Below are 24,515 nucleotides of genomic sequence, written 5' to 3' on the forward strand. Positions count from 1 at the left end.
AGTAAAAATAAAGTAATTTGAAGTTAATATGTGTCCCTGGATATCTTGTATGAATTTCTTAGACAATAAATAAGTAAATAAATAATTTATGAACATGAACTGTTCGAGGAAGCATCAATGTTGATGTGCGGAGAAAACTTAAAAAATTACTGTTAACTCAATGACTACCACATTCGCATGTCAGCTCAGCAACCTTTTGTGTTGTCTCTTTTGCTTACCATAGAAGTGGATACGATATTGTAGAAGAAAGAAGTTTAAAGGAATAAAATCACATAAACTTCGGGATCCTAGGATTTGCTGAACAAGGATATAGGAGACCATGGCTTGTTTCCTTATTGTAGGAATCACCTCCGTATTCGCTTGATATGCCATCTGTAAACCAAAGAAAAACTGAGGATATCCGGGCGACTATCTAAACGCTACTCTTAACACATACTAGATCACTGTGTTGAGCACGTGGAAGATCGTCCGTTGCGGTGTCGCGCCATGGATACAGGGAAACCTCATGAAAGTTTATGCAGTTATGCTATTTGTTTTACAGTCGGGGAAGATACCTGAGAAGAAATCTCAGAATTGGGGGTTTGGAAACTATTTTTTATGTCTTTATTGCTACTGCTCGCGGGTAAAAGCATTGTAGGTGTCGTGCATTAATGTACGTGAAAATCAAAGTGTGCGTCGACAGATCGCTCAAAGAATTATTTCAGTGGATGAGCTTGCCCTCTCTGCACGTTCATTTAAGTGGCTGCATGAGAGAGCACTGATTTTTTGTTGCATGCTTATAAAGTGAAAACAGTGTTTTGACTTTCCTTTTTTTACTATACCCATTTTCGTATCGTGCTCGTTCTCATGCTTGGCGATGTAGTATAATGTAAGCTATCTCCGTTGGCGCACTATCATCTTGGCGTATCTAGTCCTTAATGGAAAGGAGATTTGCATTCGCTACGAAGGAGCTTAACCGCTGCTTCATTTCGGATTACGTTGGTGACTTGGCTTTCGCAGTGCTGCCTTGAAAGGGGCCTACGATGAAGTGTGAGAAGGGGTGCGTCCGTGGCAGCCAACAGTTTCGTCTTGCGTGCCGAGCGTTCTAGCAGCGCGAAGTTTCAAATTGAGTTTTAAATTTTTTTTCGAAAGTCGTTTTGCTGTGATTTAATCTCGTTGCTGTTGACTTAATAGGATACAAAATGTTTTATAATATTTTCTCGCTTAATTCTTTGCCATAGTGCACAAGTAAATAATAAACAACGCGATTTTATTCTTTAATGGACCTTATGAACAGCAATATTTTTTTTTAAAACGTTCGCATAATTCCACTTCATTCTCCCACACCTCTCTCACATGTCTCTCACCAGATTTTCAGCAGGTAATTACTGGTCATTACTTCATACACGATAGTCGAAAGGAGTGCCTCAGCAGACAAAACATGCTTTAATGGAATTATAAACAACGTAGGCAACACTGATAGTGCGATGGGAATTCCACTGCTGAAAGTAGCGCAGGGAATTGATAGGAGGTAAGAGTACATTGAAGATCTCTATGAGGGTGAGGAACTGTCTGATGAAGTGTTAAAACAATAAACTGGAGTCTATTCGAAATGTACAGGGGATCCACTGCTAGAATTTAAAAGAGATCTGGAACACCTAACAACAGACACAGCAGAACAGATGGATAACATTCCATCGTTACTTCTGAAAAGTCTATTCAGGTTGGTTGGCAGAATCTATGACACTGGCTACATACCATAATAGGAAAACCATAATCCACAGAAATCGGAAGACATACTATGTGATCAAAAGTATCCGAACACCCCCCAAAAGCATAAGTTTTTCATATTAGGCACATTCTGCTACCCCTTACTGCCGGGTACTTTATATCAGCGACCTCAGTAGTCATTACACATCGTTAGAGAGCAGTTTGGGGCGCTCTGCGGAACTCACGGACTTCGAACGTGGTCAGGTGATTGGGTGTCACTTGTGTCATGCGTCTGTACGCGAGATTTCCACACTCCTAAACATCCCTAGGTGCACTGTTTCCGATGTGATCGTGAAGTGAAAACGTGAAGGGACACGTACAGCACAAAAGCGTGCAGGCCGACTTCGTCTGTTGACTGACAGAAACCGCCGACAGTTGAAGAGGTTCGTAATGTGTAAGAGGTTGAAACCTATCAAAAACCACCACCTGGAATTCCAGACTACATCAGGATCCACTGCACGTACTATGACAGTTAGGCCGGAGGTGAGAAAACTTGGCTTTCACGGTCGAGCGGCTACGCATAAGCTACACATCGCGGCGGTAAATGCCAAACGACGCCTCGCTTGGTGTAAGGAGCGTAAACATTGGACGATTGAACATTGTAAAAATGTTGTGTGGAGTGACGAATCACGGTACACAATGTGGTGGTCTGAAGGCAGGTTGTGCGTATGGCGAATGCCCGGTGAACGTCATATGCCAGGTGTGTAGTGCCAACAGTAAATTCTGGGACGGTGGTGTTATGGTGTGGTAGTGTTTTTCATGGAAAGGGGTTATATCCCCTTTTGTTTTGCGTGATACTGTCACAGCACGGGCCTACATTGATGTTTTAAGCACCTTTTTGCTTCCCACTGTTGAAGAGCAATTCGGGGACGGCGACAGCATCTTTCAACACGATCGAGCACCTGTTCATAATGCACGGCCTGTGGTGGAGTGGTTACACGATGATAACATCTCTGTAATGGACTGGCCTGCACAGAGTCCTGACCTGAATTGTACAAGACACCTTTGGGAAGTTTTGGAACGCCGACTTCGTGCCAGGCCTCACCGACCGACATCGATACCTCTCCTCAGTGCAGCACTCCGTGAAGAATGGGCTGCCATTCTTCGAGAAACCTTCCAGCACCTGATTGAACGTATGTCTGCGACAGTGGATTCTACACACGAACCTGAATAGTCCTGTTGTTGTAAGTTATTTTGAGCCAAGTGTCCGGATACTTTTGATCACATAGTGTAGCAGGAAATGATGAATGCGAGAACTACCGTATAATCAGCTTAACAGTTCATGCATGCAAGTTGTCGACAACAATCATAAATAAAAAAAATGGAAAAGAAAATTAAGGATGCTTTAGACGACGATCAGTTTGGCTTTAGGCAAGGTAAACGCACCAGAGAGACAGTCCTGTCACTGCACTTGATAACACTGTTCTACAGAAGAACACTTTGTTTCTATTTCTGAAAAAATACATTGTGATCCTAGTTGTACTTCGAGTGTGAATTCATATCTGTTTCTAGTTTTTTTTCTGTCAGGGATAGTTTACGAGTAATCGCAATTTTATTTCTCTTTTCTGTTTCTGATATAGTGCAGCAAACATGAGGTGAAATTCGATAAGCAAATTCACGTTTTTATGATGTTATAACTTCATCACATTAATGGAGGGTGAGATCTAACATATAACACAGTAATTTTTGTGTGTAAACTTTGTAGAATTTATTTGACATGAGAAATTACAGAAAATTGAAAAAGAATTGTATTGTAATGCACATCACTTTTTTTCTCTTTTATTGTGAATCTTTCTTCTCTCGAATGATATTCCAGCAATAATCTACTAACATAGATGGTACCCCACTTTCCTTCATAACGCCTTTCTATGGTAGAAATGTCTTTATGGGATCTTTTGCCATGTTCATCCGATACGTCACTTCAACTCTGTGTGAAGTAGTCCAGATGTGGTCCCATAATATGTACCTTCAAAGACATATTACACACCAGATCTTGGTATGCTCTGATCATGTCATTCAGCATTGCTTTGTAGTTAGTAGCTCTTCTTCTGAGGAAGTTTTCTGACACCGTCTTGAAACAGTTCCGTGCTGTCTTTTCTTTGTCAGTTAAATGTGCTTCAAAATTTGCATCTTTCTGCAGCTCCTTGATTTGTGGGCCCACACCTTCCTTTATTTTTGCAGCTGAAAGACGGGGGAATTTGGTAGCTAGATATGCAAACCCACTGCTATTGGATCCATGGCCTTATCGAATTGTTTCATCAGGTTAAGTTTGATGTAAAGCAGTGGAAGTAGTGTACCTTCAGAAGCTACCAAACTTTTACGTTGTACATCCTTTTCGCTCACTTTCCGTCTCCGTCTAGGCCATTTCTTTTTCACGTAGTGAGAATTTCTCTCTGGACTATCCCACTCGCAAAGAAATCAGGGATACTTTGTGTAGCCTTGCTGCATCCCCATTATCATAGCAATTACTTTGAAATCTGCACGTATATTCCATTTATATTTATTGTATTGTAATGAATTTAGCATCCTTTGTACGAATTCGTAATTCTCTTTGGTCAAGTTGCTGTAAGCTACTGGAACAGAGGGTATTTTATTTCCGTTATGGAGCAAAACACCCTTGAGAATTATTTTTGACGCATCTATGAAAAGTCTTCACTCCTGTGAAATATAGGTGAAGTTCAGCACTTCCATTAGACAGCAACGTCATTGCAAAATGTCAGTGCTCCGTCAGTTGCAAAAATAGGAAATAAAGGCATGTTCTCTGTGCCTGAACTCACTGATATTAGTACTTTAGTGGCGTAGATTATACTCTTGTAATCTTCAACCAAGCAGCTGCGCCTTTTGTTTACTAGATCGCGTATTAAAACGTTTAAATCTGCTTGTGTTAACAAATGTGACCATGACTCACTTGTGCAGTGATATAACGGATCATCTGTGATTTCTTCAGTACTACTTACTTCACTCTCAATGCGAATTTGACCTGTAGCTCTTGAAGGTACTGGAAGACTGTCAGAATGCTGCACTGGCGTTCTCGCTGAAGTCAGATCTGGGTAAACAATGTGCCTCTTCGAATTTTTTGTTCGTAAAACCCATAATTTTTGTTAGTCAGAAATAACAATCAGTAACGTGGTTCTTGGGCTCTTTCCACACCATGGGCCCGGTGAACAACGCCACATTCTCTTTACCTTTCCACCACTCAATTAATTTGCAATAACATTTAACACAACAGAAATGTTGTGCCTATTCTCTATCTTGGACTCCTACCTCTACTCTAAAGTAATGTTTATATGCTTTCTTTATGACTGTTGAAATTTTCTTCCTATTTCTGATAAAGACGAACTTCCCACAGATACAGCAGAAGTTGTCTGGCTTATATCGACATCCTCGACGACGTGGCATTTCTGAAAATTTAAAAATACCTCTTCAGTAATACACCTGTACAACATTAATGCTAGGGAACTAGAGAAATGCTGATATGTAAAAACAATTAGTCAGTTTACCTTCAGCACCAGGCTAAATCAGTTTAAACACAGGAACTTATAAGTTCAACTGTGCTCGGAAATATGACAGAGACGGTTGGTTACTTGTTAGCCAAGCCGCTCGTTAAGGTTGACGCAAATGACGGCTAGCACCATTGCTGTAAACTCGATGCATCTGCCTCTGGGAAGCGTAAAGGTTTACTGCCGAGGCAGCGACCGGTTGTCGCCGTCCGAGTTAATGAGCCTAATGACAATGGTGTGCCGGGGGATAACCCAATGACATCTGATTCCTCCCACCTGCTGTTGAACAAAAAATTGTCACGTTCCATCATCACTACTGGATGCGGCAACATACCCGTATTTCTCTATAATGTCCCTGTGTTTGCCATGAATTGTGGATCTACCTAAATATATGTACACATTTTACATAAAACGTATCTCTGACAATGATATTTTGTTTACATATTTGAATTTCCCGTGGTACACTGGTTTAGTAGCACACACTTTAATATCAGAAATATAACCTTGTAAAACAGTGTAATGTAAACAAAAAATGAAGGCAAATGAGGACACGTACATGGGATTTGCCAACAATGTAAAATGGTATGTTTCTGAGAAAAATAGGTGTAGGTGATAGCAAAGGACGGGTAGTATACAATATGCATAAGAACGAAGAAGAGGAATAAGACTGGAAGACCAAGAACGCTTGGATTAAGACGGGTGTAACACAGGGATGCAGTATTTCGGCACTGCTATTCAATCTATACAATGACGGAAATAAAAACAAAGGTTCGCGGGTGCGACAGAAATTCGGGGGGAAACGATACCAACGATCAGATTCCCTGATGACTTTATTATCCTCAATGAAGCTGAAAAAAATTACAGGATTTGTTCAAAGGAATGAACAGTCAAATGAGTACAGAATATGGATTGAGAGTAAGTAGAAGAAAGACAAAGAAATGAGAAGTAGTAGAAATGACAACAGGAAGAAACTTTAAATCAAAACTGCAAATCATGAAATTAAGGAAATCTACTGTCTTGGAAGGAAAATACCCCATGGCGTACGAAGGAAGGGGAACATAAAAGACAGACTAGCACTGGCAGAAAGGACGTTCCTGGACAAGAGAAGTCTAATAAGATCAAACATAGCTCTTGATTTGAGGAAGAAATATCTGGGGAGGTACGTTTGGAGCAAAGTGTAGTATGGTAATGAATCACTGACTGTGGACATGGCGGACTACATCAAACGCTTCAGCAGACTGAAAAAATAGATAAAAGAAAGACTTCCACTTATATTCAACTATCATCTTCGAAGATCCCAAACCCCTGTTGACATTTCTTTCGTTCTACGATAGGAGAGTCATTTCTGTACGTAGCTACAATAGAATTATTATAATTTCAGGGGGTCTCCAATTATGCTCTAATGGTACTGTGTCACATGATAATATACGTCTGTGCTATTCACCCTACTGTTTCCCAACAGTTGAATGTCTCTCTTCACACGGTCAAATTTTACAGAAATCTCTTACCGTTTCACTACAGCAAAATTCACATCACGATGGAGGTTCATTAACCTTTCTGCCGACTAAGAACCAACGCATTTGTTTGTGTATTAGGTGTCTATTATTGAGGCGAGCAGACGTGTCGCTCGCGTTGTCGCGTTGGTGTGATTGGTTGGTCCAGAAGAAAAAGTGGCTTTGGCAGTAGAGAGCCGACGACAGTAGTAGAGTAGGAGGCGGCTGCTGCAGTGCAGTGGGCGACTGCAGCCGTGCACGCAGCAGCGGACTGGCTGCCGGCAGCGGAGCCGGCTGGGGGAGCCGCGTCCACCGTAGGCCTGTCCTGAATGCAGATTCGTTTCGGAGGCAAGGTGCAGTTTCCTCGTCGTCGAATACAGTTTCTTCTTAGCGTCTTGTCAAATCGGTATCATTGATGACGAAGTTTTTATTTTATTACTTTAGTTTGTTTGCTGTAAATCCTAATGTTTGTGTTTCGACGGATTCCTTGATAACCTGGGTCAAAATACACTGAAGAGTCAAAGAAACTGGTACACCTGTCTAATTTCGTGTAGGGGCCCCGCCAGCACGCAGAAGTGCCGCAACACGACGTGGCATGGACTCGAATAATTTTTGAAGTAGTGCTGGGGGGAAATGAGGCCATGAATCCTGCAGGGCTGTTCATAAATCCGTAAGAGTACGAAGAGGTAGACATCTCTTCTGAACAGCACGCTGCAAGGCATGCCAGACATGCTCAATAATGTTAATGTGTGGGTAGTCCGGTCGCCAGCGGAAGTGTTTAAACTTAGAAGAGTGTTCCCGAAGCCACTCTGTATCAATTCTGGACGTGTGAGGTGTCGCATTGTCCTCCTGGAATTGCCCAAGTCCGTCGGAATCCACAATGGAGATGAATGGATGCAGGTGATCAGACAGAATGCTTACGAATGTGTCACCTGTCACAGTCGTATGTAGGTGTATCAGGCGTCCCATATCACTCCAACGGCACACGTCCCACACCACTGCAGAGCCTCCACCAGCTTGAACAGTTCCCTGCTGACATGTAGGGTCCATGGATTCATGAGCTTGTCTCCATATCCGTACACGTCCATCCGCTCGATACAATTTGAAACGAGATTCACTCGACCAAGCAACGTGTTTCCAGTCATCAACATTTCAATGTCGGTATTCACGGACCACCCCGAGGTGTAAAGGTTTGTGTCGTAAAGTCATCAAGAGTACACGAGTGGGCTCGGGTCCGAAAGCCCATACCGATGATGTTTCGTTAAATGGTTCGCAAGCTAACACTTGATGTGTCAGCATTGAAATCTGCAGCAATTTTCGGATGGGTTGCGTTTCTGTCACGTTGAACGATTCTTTTCAGTCGACCACAGCGATGTCGGAGACTTGATGTTTCACCATATTCCAGATATTCACGGTACACTCGTGAAGTAATCATACGGGAAAATCACCATTTCGTCGCTACCTCGGAGATGCTGTGTCCCATCGATGGTGAGCCGACTATAACACTACGTTCAGTCTCACTTAAATCTTGATAACCTGTCATTGTAGTAGCAGTAACAGATCTAACAACTGCGCCAGACTCTTGATGCGTTATATAGGCGTTGCGGACCGCAGCGCCGTATTCTACCTGTCTACATATCTATGTATTTGAACACGCATGCCTGTACCAGTTTGTTTGGCGCTTCAGTATATTTGCAGATAACCGAAGCTCTTTACTTTCATGAGATGATTGATTTGATAGGAATAATGAAATAGGATTTTCATATACTTTGGGAAGGTAGTACCTCACAGCTCATACGTATTTGAAAGACCTCATATTTCAGCGGCTAAATGCTGCTGCTAAATAGTACTGCATTCGCAAGCAGTTGCGATCTTCCGATCACCTTAAGATGTCTTATTTATTTAAAACAACTCGCATGGTAATATTCAACCTGTAACGTCATCATAAAACCCATCCTACGTCACTACCGTCAGTAGTACAATACTTCACATAGTCAACAGCATAATGTACAAATAGTGTTAATCTCTTTCGACCAATTTGCAGTCGGATTTCTCCTTTTAATGTAGAGGCATTCTACAGAGTATAGTGGACTATCTCTCTGAAGTTGAAGAACTGACATGCACTGATGAGGTGAAACGTTATAGCCAACTCGATTGGAGTAACGTACGCCAGTAGTTTTACTTGGCATAGATTCGACGAGACCTTGGCAGGATTCCGGACGTACGTGGCACCAGTTCTCGTAACGTATTGGTAGGTCATTTGTGAGTGCGGACCTGGAACCAGATAGCGTCTCAGATGTATTCCATCGAGTTCAGATCAGGTATGTTTGGTGACCAACACATCAATGTGCTGTTGTGACACAACGCTGGCCGTGTGGCACAGACAAAAATCTTGCTGGGGAAGACCATCGCCATCGGAGAAGACATCAACTATGAAGTGATGCAGGTGGTCCTCTGTGATGTTCCTGCAGTAGTCCACAACTGTCATGGTGCATTGTTACTACCACAGATCCCATGAAAGACCAGGGGAATGCCCCACGGTGCCTAAAAGTGCCCCCATATGCCGGGGGAGGGGGTGATGGTGCATGTTTCAAGCGACCGTTCGTCCGGGCATAACCATCGACGTGGTGTGCGTCTACATCTACATCCATCCACATGACTACTCTGCAGTTCACACTTCAAACTATTTCTCTACCGTGCCACTCTGTAACAGTGCGTGGCAAAAATGGACGCTTTAATCTTTCTGTACGATCTCTGGAAGTATGATGATGATCATTTGTACCTTTGTAGTTAGGCGTGAAGCAAAAATTTTCACGTTCAGAGGAAGAAGCTGTTGAGTGAAATTCCGTGAAAATATCTCGATACAACGAAAAATGCCTTTGTCGTAATGACAGCCATCCTAACTCACTTACCATATCCGTCACACTCTCTCCCCTATTTCCCAATAACACAGAACGAGTTGCCCTTCAAAGAAAGGCACAGCTTTGAACTTTTTCGATGTCCTGGTAAGGATCACATATAGCACAGTAGTACTTTAGCAGAGTATGAACAAGCTTAGTATAGGCAGTCTCTTTAGTAGATGTTTTACATCTAAGTGTTCTGCCAATAACGCGTAGTCTTTGGTTTGCCTTCCCCATAAAATTATCTATCCGATCGTTCCAACTGAAGTTCTTCCTAACTGTAATACATAGGTATCTAGTTGAAATGAAAGTCTTTAGGTTTGTGTTATTTATCTTTGAATAGAAATTTAACGGATTGCTTTTTCTACCCGTGTGGATGACCTCACACTTTTCCGTATTGAGAGACAGTTGCAGCTTTTCGAACCATTCAGATACCGTGTCTAAGGCATTTTGCAACTGGTTCTGATCTTCCGATGGCTTTACTAGACGGTAAATGACAGCTAAGAAGGCTGCTACGATTCTCTCCTAAATAGTTTTTGTAGTTTAGGAACAGCAGAGGGCCTATAACACTTTCTCGGGGAACGCCGGATATCGCTTCCGTTTTATTCGATAATTTTCCGTCGATTACTACGTACCGTAACCTTTCTGAGAGAAGATCCCGGATCCAGTCACACAACTGAAGCAACACTCCGTAGGCACAAAATTTCGTTAGAAGTCTCTTGTGAGGAACGGTGTGGAAAGCCTTCAGGAAATCTAGAAATGTGGGATCAATTTGAGATCCCCTTTTGATACTACTCATTACTTTGTACGAATAAAGAGCTAGTTGTGTTCCACGAGAACAATATTTTCAGAATCCGTGATGACTGTGTGTTAATAAATCGTTACGTTAGAGCTCATTCATTATGTTCGAACACAGTAGACGGTCTAGAATTCTACTGAAAATCGACGTTACTGGTACGGGTCTTCAATTCAGCTGGTTCCTTCCCTGAGTGTTGGTGTGACCTCCGCAAGTTTACAGTCTTTTGGCACAGACCTTTCGTCGATCGTGCGGTTGTATATGATTGCTAAGAATGGGGCTATAGCATCAGCATACCACGTTGCTGGTATGCTCTCTGGACCGAAAGACTTGCCCTTTTTATGTGCTTTAAGATGCTTCGTCGCATCAAGGATATCTATTTCTAAGTTAATCACTTTCGCAGTTCTCGATTCAGATTTTGGGATAGTTACTAGGTCTTCTATGGTTAAGGAATTTCTGAAAGGTGTGTTTAATAACTCCCCTTTAATGGCGCTATCGTCATTTATATTACCATTGATAAAGATATTGATTGTGTCTTACCGCTGGCCTTCTTTACATATGATTCGGGTTTTCTGTCAGATTTCGAGACAGAATTTCATTGTGGAAGGTATTAAAGGCATCTCGCACTGAAGTCTGTGCCAAGCTTCGAGCTTTAGTAAGACATCGCCAATCCTGGCGATTTAAATTTGGTATGTTTTCTTCGTTACCACTTCAACAGTGTTATCACCTGTTTTGTATACCATGGGGTATCACAGCCATTTTTATTTATTTGAAATATATCTCTCAATTGATTCAGATACTAATCCGATAAATAGAAGCCATACCTCGTAAATATTTTCATAGTTAATTGGGAAGAAGTGGAGGCTGTGCCTAAGAAATGCGATAAGCGAATTTTTATCTGCTTCTTTAAAGAAAGTTCAAGTTTATTTTCGCAACAATTTGCAGTACGAGTGGGCCTTCTGAACTAATTGCTCAAAACAATTTTCGGAGAAAGTACTTAGTATAATTTATGACGATGTTTTATACCTGCAACTGACGTTGACTACGTACTTTCTCCAACAAATCGAGGATTGATTGTATGTGATTTGTGATGAGACTCGAGTTTTCTCCGAACTATTCAGCAACTGTATCATCTTCGTCGGGTGGCCGGGGGGTCGGTAATGGCAAACACGTAACAAGAAACGTGATTCATCCGATCAGGCGACTGTCTTCCATCGATCCACAGTCAAGTTTCGATGATCTTGTGCCTGTTGCAACATGGAAACATGTCCGAAAGAACAGATACCATCTTCATATAGTTAAGGCTAACAGGCCATTGACCTCCTTCTTCTCTGCTGATGCACACGCATTGCTCGAACTCTTACGCGACTCGGTAAGATTGTCTGCCGCGAGTAATGAGTATAATGGGCAGGGTCACTACGAATGTAGTGTGTGGACATCACGTTGGGAATGTGGGTCTCTGGGGAGCGTGCAAGGGATAAATATCCCTGCAGTCGCGCTATCCTCTATGCCCTTGGCGGCTCAGATGGATAGAGCGTCTGCCATATAAGCAGATATTCTGGATTCGAGTCCCGATCGGGGCATACGTTTTCAATGTCTCCGTTGATGCATATGAACGCCTATAGACAGCTTCGGATCTTGATTTAATTATTATTTCATTGAGATGAAGAGGTTAGCGAAGAAGAGGAATTATTGGCGGGCTGCATCAAAAAACCAGTCAGAAGACTGATACCCCCCACGAAAAAAGAAAAAAAGAGTTCATTTGAATTATATTCCATATCCCTTGTACAGCTTTCCAAGGCATGCGCATGTCGTTGCCTAAATTGTTTGACAAACTGCTTTATTTATTTATTTACTCGTTCGGCATCACAGAGGCATAATTTACAATATTCTTATCACTATATACTAAAAAGAAAACAATATAATTCTACACTATATTAGATATGTTTTTGAGCCACTCTATGGCTGAGTCACTATGTATATCTATGAGTTCACCACCATAGCCATACACTTTGCACACGAGTAGATGGTCCATTGTCTGTATTTCACCGCACTCACATACAGCGCTGTCTGCCAGGCCCCACTTGTTCATCAGGTGTTTACATCTCCCAACACTCGTTCTGACCCGGTTTAGAGCTGTCCACACTCTTCTTGGTAGGTTGAAGCCATCAATCTTCTTGTTCGGATCGTGTACTAAGTTTTTGTTCTTAAATTCACTTGCCGACCATACTTCGTTCCAGGCCGTTCTCGGCTCAAAGGCTTGTAGTTCTTCACCGATTTTCCAAAAAGGTGATCTGGATTTAAGCCTGTTTGTCGGTGTCAGATCTTGGTGGATAGGGGGGTCCGGGTTGTCTATAATTTTCCTGTAGGTTTTTAGGGCTAGCTGTGATCGCCTGATTTCTGGAGGCTCTATGTTCGCTAGTACAGGAAGCCATGCACAGGGGGTGGCCCTGAGTGTTCCCGAGATTATTCCCATTGTCTCCCTCAGCTCGACATCCACTTTAGATACGTGTGCACTTCTCCTCCAGACTGGTGAACAATATTCAGCTACACTGTAGCCAAGGGCTAGTGCTGAAGTTCTCAAAGTGCACGCTCCACATCCCCATGTTGTTCCAGCCAGTTTCGAAAGGATAGCATTGCGGGATTTTAGTTTTTGCTTTGTGTCTTCGAGGTGTGAGCTGTACGTTAGGGTCCGGTCTAGTTTCACTCCCAGATATTTAGGCTTTTCCTCATGTCTTATGCTTTGGCCATTCGAAAAGATCTGTAATTTTCTGTGTGTCTCTCTGTTGTTGAGGTGCATTATAGTACTGGTTGTTTTGTTGGGGTTGGGAAGTAGGTGCCACTTGGAGTAATTGGTGTTCAGGACTTCAAGGTCTGCATTCAGTGTTTCGTCGAGATCGTTGTAGTTTTTACTCTGACATGCGATGGCCAGGTCGTCTGCATATGCAAATTTGCGTGATTTAGTTTCTGGCAAGTCAGCTATATATAGATTGAAGAGAGCGGGTGCTAGTGCCGAACCCTGTGGCAGACCATTATTCAGAACCATGCTCTTACTGTTCGTACCATGGAGTGAGACCATGATTTTCCTGTTCGTTAGTATGTTCGTGAGTAGTTTGTAAGTCTGCTTGCAATTTATGACTCTAGTTAGCTTAAGCAGTAACCCTTCAATCCATACTGTGTCGTAAGCTGATGTGAGGTCTATGAGGACCAGGCCAGTTTTCATCTTGTTCTGGAAGCCTTTCTCCATATAGGTTGTGAGGGACAGCACTTGATCGCAGCAGTTTCTACCTGCTCGGAAACCCGCTTGGTATGTTGGGAGGTTGTCTTCGATGTATGGAGTTAATCTAGTCAGCAATATTCTCTCCAATAATTTATAGGAGGTACATAGCAGGGATATTGGTCTGTAATTCCTAGGATTATCTCCAGTCTTTCCGGGTTTCAGCACTGCAATGACTTTTGCTTCTTTCCATTCCTTAGGCACAACCCCCGTGCTTATGCATTCCGTACAAAGTTTGGCCAGCCACCTTCTTCCTAAAGTTCCCAATTCCTTTAAGAATTCTGGTAGGATGTTGTCGGGTCCGGCTGCTTTTCCTGTCTTCATTAGCTTCAGGGCCTGGGATATCTCTGTCTCCACTTCTTTTACAATGCCCATGTTGGTTTGATTATTAAGCAATAAACTGCTTAGCTCTTGGGAAATTTCTCTCTTTTCGGCTGTTTTTAGCTGGATTTTGGAGGTCTGTTTCAGGACAGCTGCAATCTCAGATGCGCTGGTTCCAAGAGTCGGCCTCTTAGGCGCTGTGGCACCGCCTAATTTCCTCAGCAGGCCAGAGCTCTTCCTGCTGGAGTGGGTAAAATCTAGATTTTCCATCGCTTCCTTCCATCTACTCCTACGTTCCTCATTCATGGCGTTGATCAGTTGGTCTGCAGTCTCCTCATCCCCAGTCTTCTCATATTCCTCCAGTAGTATTTCACACTCTTTCGTCCAGCAAGGGGTGTATTCCTTTCTCGATCCTCGTGGAATTGCATTTAGGGCCGCTTTTTGTACTAAGTTTACGAATATTTTGTAGTTCTGCTTGAAAAATGTTAAGTACTAAACCGACTTAATTGTCAATCTCTTTTAATTTCGTTATTTTGGAGCGCAATGATTTAATTACGTCAGATAAACGGGTCAGTTTCACATGTCTAATTAACCTACTCCTTTCTGAGCTCGCATGATGGAAAATTAATAGAAATTTTAATGTTGACATAACGATTGGTACATCAGCTCAGGTCGGACCTTCTCCGTTCCAAGCTCGCCCCATGAAAATTTTAAATGTGCACAGTAAAATATTCCGCTGTGCAGCCGGAGCAAAAACTATACCCACTCCCTGACCTTGGTAGTGTGATCAATTATTACGATTACCCAACCCATGTCGTTGCAGTTAGGCTCAAGTTTAATGAGCGTGTTAAGCGAAGGAAGCAATCCTACGCAGAATGGGCTGTGATGATGTTATTCGTCTCCCTCCTGATCGAGAAATTAGTGCGAAGGCTTCTGAGGCATCTCATCCTAGGCGGGGTAATGTGTTAAAAATGACCAAAGCTCGCCATGCAAATGCGTCAGTGCAAGCTACGTTTCACGATTACTCTAGTGTCGACTTACTTGTAGTAGTCGCCTTTGTGCTCTACGGTCAACTGATGACGTCACGCTCCGACTTACCCATCACTTGTTTTTCCGGTAGATCGGCGACACGGGACTGAGTAGTTAGTGTAGTAGTTAGTGATCCTCCGCCGTCATCGTCAGTAGACGAGCACAAAGGGAAGCGTTTTGTTCGCCGTCAGCATGTCGAAACGCGAGCGGAGACTCATGCGATATTTTTCTTCCCGTCGTTGTCAAAGACTGCACAAAAATTCATGTCATCAAACCGTGTCCAGATTGCAGCCCTCAGCATCAACGGCGTCACTGTGCGAGGCCCATGAGACCGCGGTGCACACGTCACAACACGTGACTCTGCAGATCTCACGAGTGCCAGCAGCCATCTCCGGCAGGGAGCTAATGTCTATTTCAGACGAGTTTAAACTGCACGTTTAAATGTACTCCAGCTCTAGACAGGACGTGACAAAGTTAAGGCCGTTAGTGGGTACTTTTCCATTGACATACTGGTTCCGGTGAGCTTGCACGGAGCCTAGTGTTCGCGAAGTATGGCAGACAAGTCGAATAGTACGACGTCACAAGCTCGTTGCGGGTCCCGTTCTTCCCTTGGGGCCTGGTATCCTTTGCTCGACGTCATTGGTTCTGCATGCCGCAAACCGGGTCATCTCGCGAACGTATGCCCCGGCTGCTAAACCTCACCAGACAGCATCCTTCAGTAAGCTACACTCTTCAGAGTACGCCAAACAAATATACACACTCTTTGTCAGGCTCTATCGAGATATCGATATTGTCGTTCGATTTGTGTTACGAGTATGTTGCAGTATGGTCTTTGGCTCAACAGATGTTAGTACTTTCATCTCGATATTGAGAAAACAAGATGGCTGGAGCACGTTTGACATTCGAGCAACGAAAATGTATTGTGAAGTGGTTTTTCAAGTTTGATAATGCCCTTAAAGTGCAACGTCAGTGAAGTTAGAAGTTTGAAACAGAACCACCAACCCACCTAACAATTAATAACTGACATGTTTGAACTCCATGGAACGATTTGTGATATTCACAAAGGAAGATCGTGAAGACAGTGTACATTCACAAGTCCTGTTTCGTCGGCTCTCGTGTTGGAAAAGTTTGTTAATTCTCCATAGGAGTCTGCTACGCAATGAGCACGTGAAGTGGAGGTTAGCAGTACAAGTGTACGAAGAATTCTGAAAACTTGAAAGTGGGAAATTTACATTCCACGATTTAATGATGATCCTGATCGCCAAATGCAACTTTGAGAATGGTATCAGCAATGGTAACTCATGACGAACAAATTATGACGGAGGCAGTGTGGAGTGACGAGGCACAATTTAAAAAAAAAAGTTTCAAATTGCTCTAAGCACTATAGGACTTAACATCTGAGGTCATCAGTCCCCTAGACTTACAACTACTTAAACCTAACTAACCTAAGGACATCACACGCATCCATGACCGAGACAGGATTCGAACCTGCGACCGTAGCAGCAGCGCGGTTCCGGACTGAAGCGCCTAGAAGCGCCCGGACACAGAGGCCGGCCACAATTTAAACTTAACAGAACCGTGAATCGGCATAGCAGTGTGTACTAGGCACCAGAGAATCCGCATGTTTATGTGGATAAAGCGATCAATCCGCCAGGGGTTCATGTGTGGTGTAGACTATCACGTAGGGCCTTAGTAGGACCCTTTTTCTTTGATGCTACTGTCACTGGAGAAGTGTACCTGGAAATGTTACTCACATCAATTTTGCCAGGTATACGTGCGCTTTATGAAGCTGATGAAGAGGTCCTCTATAAACAGGGTGGGCCGCCACCGCACACCACCTAGCCGTACGAACCTTCCTGGATGACAATTTTCCGGGGCATTGGATTAGACGAAGAGGACACATTGCGTTCCCTCCACGGTCGCCAGATCTAACATCTAAGGACTTTTACTTGTGGGGAGCCGTGAAAGATAACGTCTATAGACGTAAGCCACGCACGTTGTATGAACTTCGCCAGGAGATTATAGCGACATGTGCAGCGATCTCCACTGTAACATTGACGACCACTCCTCCTTCTGTTATGTGTAGAAACACCAACCGTGAACATTTTGATGATTTAAAGTAACCATGTGTTAAACTGAAGGTTGTACAACATGTGTGATCAATTATTAAATGTAACATAAACACGTACGCAATGCTTTTCGTTCCTAAAGGTGTGTATACATTTTTCTGTCGGACTCTGTATTTTGTCGGTCTCTGTGGTAGTAGTAAGTGGAATACAGCATCTCTGGTTGGAACTGCACATCAAAGGACCGAAGGCAGATTTATAGTAGGACATAAGCGAAACCCTGTCTCTGATTAATGACGAAGAATATGGGGTAATGGCTTCCCGCAGTCGTCGTCATCTCAGCGCAAAGTGGTGACGTGAAATGGACAGTACATCGGCTTGCAGGGTCAGATTATAGTCCAAGCTAAGTATAAGAATGTAGCTCGGGAGCTAACATTGTAGCAATCTCCTCTTGGACAACTAGCACTATTGGTTTCGATGATTTTGCGGTTTTTGGTTTTCAAATTCAGGAACAGGTTAATCTGGAATGGGATTTCAAACTCAGCAGCGGAGTGTGCGCGATATGAAATTTCTGGCAAATTAAAACTGTGTGCCAGACCGAGACTAGAACTCGGGGCCTTTGCCTTTCGCGGCTAAATGCTCTGTCAACTCAGCTACCAAAACACGACTCATGACCCCTCCTGATAGCTTCAGTTCTGCCAGCACCTCGTCTCATACCTTTCAACCTTCTCAGAGGCTCTTCTCTGCACCTAGCAGAACTAGCACTCCTGGAAGAAAGGATATTACGGAGACGTCTCATTCTGGAAACATCCCAAGGCTGTGGCCAAGCCATGTCTCCGCAGTATCCTTTCTTCCAGGGTTGCTAGTACTGCAAGGTTCGCAGAAGTGCTCCTGTGAAGTTTGGAAGATAGCACGAGGTACTGGCAGAACTGAAGTTGTGAGGAGGGGTCGTGAGTCATGCTTAGGTAACTCAGTTGATAGAACGCTTGCCTGCGAAAAGCAAAGGTCCCAAGTTCGATTTCTCTGCATCGTGATGACTTGGTGTTGTGTGATGTCTTAGGTTAGTTACGTTTAGGTAGTTCTAAGTTCTAGGGGACTGATGACCTGAGAAGTTAAGTCCCATAGTGCTCAGAGCCATTTTCCCCGAGTTCGCGTCTCAGTCCGGCACACAATTTTAATCTGCCAGGAAGTTTCATATCAGGTTGATTTGGTTTCAGCTGCAATCCCGTTTAAGGCACTTGATACATCAGGTCGACGAATACTTAACGTAGTCTGCAGGGCCTAAGTTTTGTAGACTCGTTCTGTGCCATTCGCCATGTTCGATCAAGTTAAAGCAGAACTAGAGAATTTGCAAAGTGTGGGTATGATATCCCCAGTACCCTCTAGCAGTGGGCTATTCCCGTGATCGTAGGAGTCCAAGGCTATCGAACATGCCCAAGCAAATGTCAATTTGTAACGTTTTCCGACCTGAGGAATTGGTGGCAAAATTGTCTCGTGGACATTATTTTTCGAAGCTTAATTTCGCTGATGCCCACGTTCAATAACTTGTAGATGATCACGAAAACCAGTTTTTAGTGATTAATAGATCGTTCAGCATGTATCGTTATGACCAGTCGGCATTTTCGGTTGTAAACGCTCCCACCTTGGGCAACAAAGGTACCCGAACTGTGTTAAATATTTGGATGATTTGTTAGTTACCGGGTCACTACCAACAGATGTTGTTTGAGACATTCCAAGACCATGGTCTATGTTGTCGCCTAGATAAAACTATAGTTACTTTGAGCAGAGTGTCAAATTCTTGGACATGTATTGAGCAAAAATGGGTTCACAACCACATAGAGTAATGTGGTTGCAATCAATAACTTGTAGTTACATTCGTGGTGTGTGTTCTTTCAGACATGCCCGAAAGAAAAGTCATGACTCAGCAGCCGTAAATTTACAAGATGAATGAAAAATACTAATGTAAATCGCATTAGGGCATTGGAATATTTCAGTGGTGAGAAACGAAAATTTGTGTCGGACCGGAACTCACCCCCCAGATTTGTTCCTTTGTATGAATGGTCGTCTCAACAAGTTCGCCATCCGAGTATGCTTCACTGCCAACCAAAATTCTCAACTAGTCGCTCAGTATATCTGTAGGAATTTGGACAGGGGGCGCTACGGAAGTAGTATATCACACGTTGGGAATTTGAGTTGACCATGAAGTGTGCTTGTATAGAGGTTAAGGCGACCGCCCGCATAAAGGACGAGTCCCGGTACAGCACAAATTTTCACTTATCACCTCTGAAATATTTCATTGCCCTAATACGGGTGATAACGGTATTTCTCTTTCATCAGTAACTCACAGGCTTCTAACAAGGGAACCTCCCCATCGCACCCCCCTCAGATTTAGTTATAAGTTGGCACAGTGGTCTGACCACAGATCAATCAAGAAAACAGGAAGAAGTTGTGTGGAACTATGGTAAAAGTAAGCAAAATATACAAATTGAGTAGTCCATGCGGAAGATATGCAACATCAAGCATAACCTGAGCTCAGGAGCGCCGTGGTCTCGTGGTAAGCGTGAGCAGCTGCGGAATGAGAGGTCCTTGATTCAAATCTTCCCTCGAGTGAAAAGTTTAAGTTCTTTATTTTCGCAAAGCTGTGATCTGTCCGTTCGTTCATTGACGTCTCTGTTCACTGTAATAAGTTTAGTGTCTGTGTTTTGCGACCGCACCGCAAAACGGTGCGATTAGTAGACGAAAGGACGTGCCTCTCCAATGGGAACTGAAAACATTTGATTGCATGGTCATAGGTCAACCGATTCCTCCACAGGAGAACACGTCTGATATATTCTATACGACACTGGTGACGGCATGTGCGTCACATTACAGGAATATGTTGTCGACCCACCTAACTTGTACGCTTGCGAATGGGTAAAAGGATTCTCCTACCTTGCCCGATTTAGGTTTTCTTGTGGATGTGATAATCACTCGAAAAAAAGTGATGAAAACATAAGGGTTTGTCACATAAACTGCAACAAATGAATGCAAGTTTCACAGTAGCATGGTTTTCCCTGTGCTCTGTCAAAACATATGTTTTTAACGTTTTCAAATTTTTCCGTGTGTAGACCGTCAAATCCTGCATACGTCCGAGCAAATCTGAACATGTGCTGAAAATACGAAATTAAATTTTTCACGCGAGGGAAGACTTGAACCAAGGACCTCTCGTTTCGCAGCTGCTCACGCTTACCACGAGACCACGGCGCTCCTGGCATCAGGTTATGCTTGATGTTGCATATCTTCCACATGGACTACTAAGTTTGTATATTTTGCTTATTTTTTCCATAGTTCCACACAACTTCTTCCTGTTTTCTTGATTGATCTGTGGCCAGTTTTTCAAGGCCTATCCACTGTGCCAACTTATAACTAAATCTGAGGGGGGGTGCGATGGGGAGGTTCCCTTGTAAGACACGTGGTCTACTTGTAGCGTCTTTGACTGGTAATTAAGACATCATGGCTCCCGGGTTCGAACGTAACCCCTTCTTAAATTTTGAATAAGAATCATCAGCAACGGTGACCTAAGACTTCCGGGATAAGAGTCACCCATGTTCTGCTAACGGCCTTATCAAAGAGTACAGAGAAGCGGACAGAAATTCAGGCTACTCTCTTGGCCTTGGGGTGAGAAACTGATTTAAGAAGGCAGAAGAATCAGCAATGATCACAGGAATGAGTATTCAGAATGCAATGGAAACCACTGATTAAAGACACATACAGTGTATCCACAGGACTAGTGGACTGTAAGTGGAATAGTACCTAAAGATTTCTCCACTGACAAAGGATTACAGATTATTCCCCCATTCTTATCTCTGGGAGGGAACTGCCATTTGGGAGGTGACCATGTTGTTTAGGAATTTCAGTTAAACTAATATAACAGTCACAGTTCATCATACATATTTATCATGCCTAAACATTTAGATTACGTAACGCAATTAGGAGAAACTTCAGCAGACACTATATTGTAAAACTGCATTTGATATTTTAATGTCTGTTCAGACACCCCCCCTCTTTCGGTGAGTTCGCTTGTCGTATGGAGCATCAGTAGGTGGGACACTTGCTTAAATATATCCTATTCTCACGCAAGCAATCTTCGGAAACTTGTATGCAGTCTAATAATAGATGGCATGAATTATCCAATAAAACGTTTAAATATGATTTTCCCTATCACAAGTGAATAAATCAGAATGAAAAGCACGACGCACATTCAGTTCCACTTCGAAGGTAGCATCGTGATTAATGAAAAATGTTCCTAATGTGGATGGCAAGTCTTTAATATATTTAGACTTCAAATCAGTACTGTTCTTTCTTGAAGGGCGATATTACTGCTGAGGGACAAGGGGATGGTTTGGAGGCTTGGGTAACGTCATTTATTTGGAATTGGGTTGATTAGTACGTTTTAATACAATATCAGATCATTGACTATGACAGTATTCCTTATGGTTGTACACATTTTCCTCGTGACTTCGCACACCTGCATTGTGGCTTAATTTTCTGACTGACATGAAATACATACTTGAACAGCTAGGACAAATATTTAATCATGCACACCGCGGTTTGGTGGGGTGTTGTGGATTATATGAACGCCACAAATCAGAATCACACTCACAGCTTACTTAAAGGAAACACGCAACAAAAAAATTAGGGTCAAGGAAAGATATAGAACAGTTGGGTGAAACCTAGAGCACGCAATTGAACGACACGAAGGAATGTGTTGGGGCGCACCGCGAATTGGAAATTTCCACGCACAATGATATGAAATAATAAATTGCCCTGATAGCCAGGAAAAGACCACCATCTCCTTCAGAAGTGCCTCTCTTCTATATCAAAACCCACAGAAGGATGCTTGATGGCGGATAGCCAAGCTATCTTTCACCTGCTATCGTTCACCCAAAAGGAAACGTAGATTAACACCCAGTCGATTCAGCTTATTTAACAACGCAGAATATGTGTTCTCACGATCACTAAAATGAACCAGCATTTATTTTATCAACAAGTGGTGGCTGAATTACATTCAGTTTCGCTGCAATTCCACTTAAGTGAACATACGGCTGGTTCATCTTACTTAGCATTACCGGATGTGAGTACTCCCCATTTTTTATATGAACTAGTGTTTACTCTAATGGCATGTGGTGGCGGAGATCCATAGAACCTACGATAAAGGCAACTTAAATAGTATCAGCCATATAAACTTAAATATGCACACGTTCGCCATCCCAATTCAGAAAACCAGAACCTGAATATTTAACATGGTTAAGCTAGACATATACCGTAATACACAAAAAACACAAAAAAAACAAAAAACCACAAAAGAACTATCCAAACGGGACGGAAACATGTAGATGCGATATAAATGTACAGATAAACAAATGATTATAATTTCAGAAAAATTGGGTAATTTGTTAAAGAGAAAGAGTATCGCCAATTGAACACGTCAGTAACACGTTAGTCCTCCTTTGGACCTTATGCAAGCATTTATTTGCCTTGTCAGCGATAACAGAATTGTTGGATGTCCTCTTGAGGGACATCGTGTCACATTATGTCTAATTGGTGCTTTAGATCGTCAAAATCGAGCTTGTTTTGGGACACTGCCTTTAAAGCTCCAAATGTTCTCAATTGGGCAGAGATACGGCGACTTCTTGGCTAAGGTAGGGTTTGGCAAGCACGAAGATAAACAGTAGAAACTCCGTCGTGTGCGGGCGAGCATTATCTTGCTGAAATGTGGGTCCACGATGACTTGCTATGAAGTACAACAAATCTGGTCGTAGATTATCGCCGACGTACCGCTGTGTTACAAGGATGCGGCGGATGACAAACAAAGGGCTCCTTCTATGAACAGAAATGGCAGCCCAGATCATCACTCCGGGTTGCCGGGCGTGTGACGGGGGACTGTCAGGTTGGTACCCCGCCTCGGTCCAGGTCGTCTCCACACATGCCTTCAGCCTGTAATCTCGTCAGTTGAAGTAGGTCTTCACTGATGAATCCCGCTTAGAAATGAGTCCTGCTGACCAATGAAACCGTGTCTCGTGACTGGACGGAATTTGGCATGATATTCCTCAGGAGGACACCCAACAACGCTATCAATCAATGACAAGTCAGATAACTGCTTGCATAAGGGCCAGAGGTGGACCAATGCGTTACTGTCTTGCTCAGTTTGTGAAGCCCTTTCTCTTGAATAAATCATCCATTTTCTTGAAACTAGAATAATTTGTTTGTTTGTAGCTATACATCACATCTACCGATTTCTGCTCCTTTCGAATAATTCCGACGTTGTGAGATTTTTTTTCCTTAGAGTGCAGTTACTTAGTGGATTAAGAGGCTAACGGTTTTCTGTGTGAACAAAGCATGGCGGAGAACATCTCAAATCACCTAAAATGTACTCAGAATTTCGGACTAACCTCGATTCGTGAATGCTATGGACACCATCACATTGCAACGGATCCAGAAGTAGAATGAGAAATTAAAAGAGCTTTGGAAGACATAAGATGGAATATGGCAGAAGGGATAGGATAAAATTCCATTGGAATTACTAAGATCATTTGGGGAAGTGGCAACAAAACGATTATTCACTTTGGTGTGTACAATGTATGGGACTGACGATGTATCATCAGACTTCGAGAAAAACATAATCCGCACAATTCCCAAGATTGCAAGAGCCGACAAGTCCGAGAATTATCGCCAATCAGCTAGATACTTCAAACGTCCACGTTACTGAGAAGATGAATATAGAGAAGAATGGGGAAAGAAGAATCTGTTACATGATGATTTATTTGACTTTAGGAAAGGCAAAGGCACCATAGATGCAGTCCTGACGTTGCGGTTGATAATATAAGCAGGACTGAAGAAAAATAAAGACATATTAATGGGATTTGTCGACCTGGAAAAAGCGTTCGACAGTTTGAAATGTTGCAAGATGGTCGAAATCTTTAGAAAAATAGGTGTAATTTATAGGGAAAGGCATCGAATACACAATACAGGAACCAAGAGGAAACGATAAAAGTTAAAGGCCGAGAAGTAAATGCACAGATTAAATAGGTTGTAAGACAAGGATGTGGTCTTTCCTTTCAATTGTTCAATCTATACATCGAAGAAGGAATGAAGAAAACAAGAGACTCAAGAGTGGGATTAAAATTCTCGGTCAAAGCGTATCAGTGATAAGATTCGCTGGTGGCATTGCTGTACTCAGTGAAAGTGAAGAATAAATGAAGAATTAAAGGATCTGTTGAATGGAATAAACGGTCTTACGAGTATAAATGTGGACTGTGAGTACACCGAAGAAATAGGAAAGTAATCAGAAGTAGCAGAAGTGAAACAACGATAAACTTAACATCATAATCAGCGATCACGAATT

Source organism: Schistocerca cancellata, chromosome 2 (assembly GCF_023864275.1).
Source record: "Schistocerca cancellata isolate TAMUIC-IGC-003103 chromosome 2, iqSchCanc2.1, whole genome shotgun sequence".
In the NCBI taxonomy this organism is placed as follows: domain Eukaryota; kingdom Metazoa; phylum Arthropoda; class Insecta; order Orthoptera; family Acrididae; genus Schistocerca; species Schistocerca cancellata.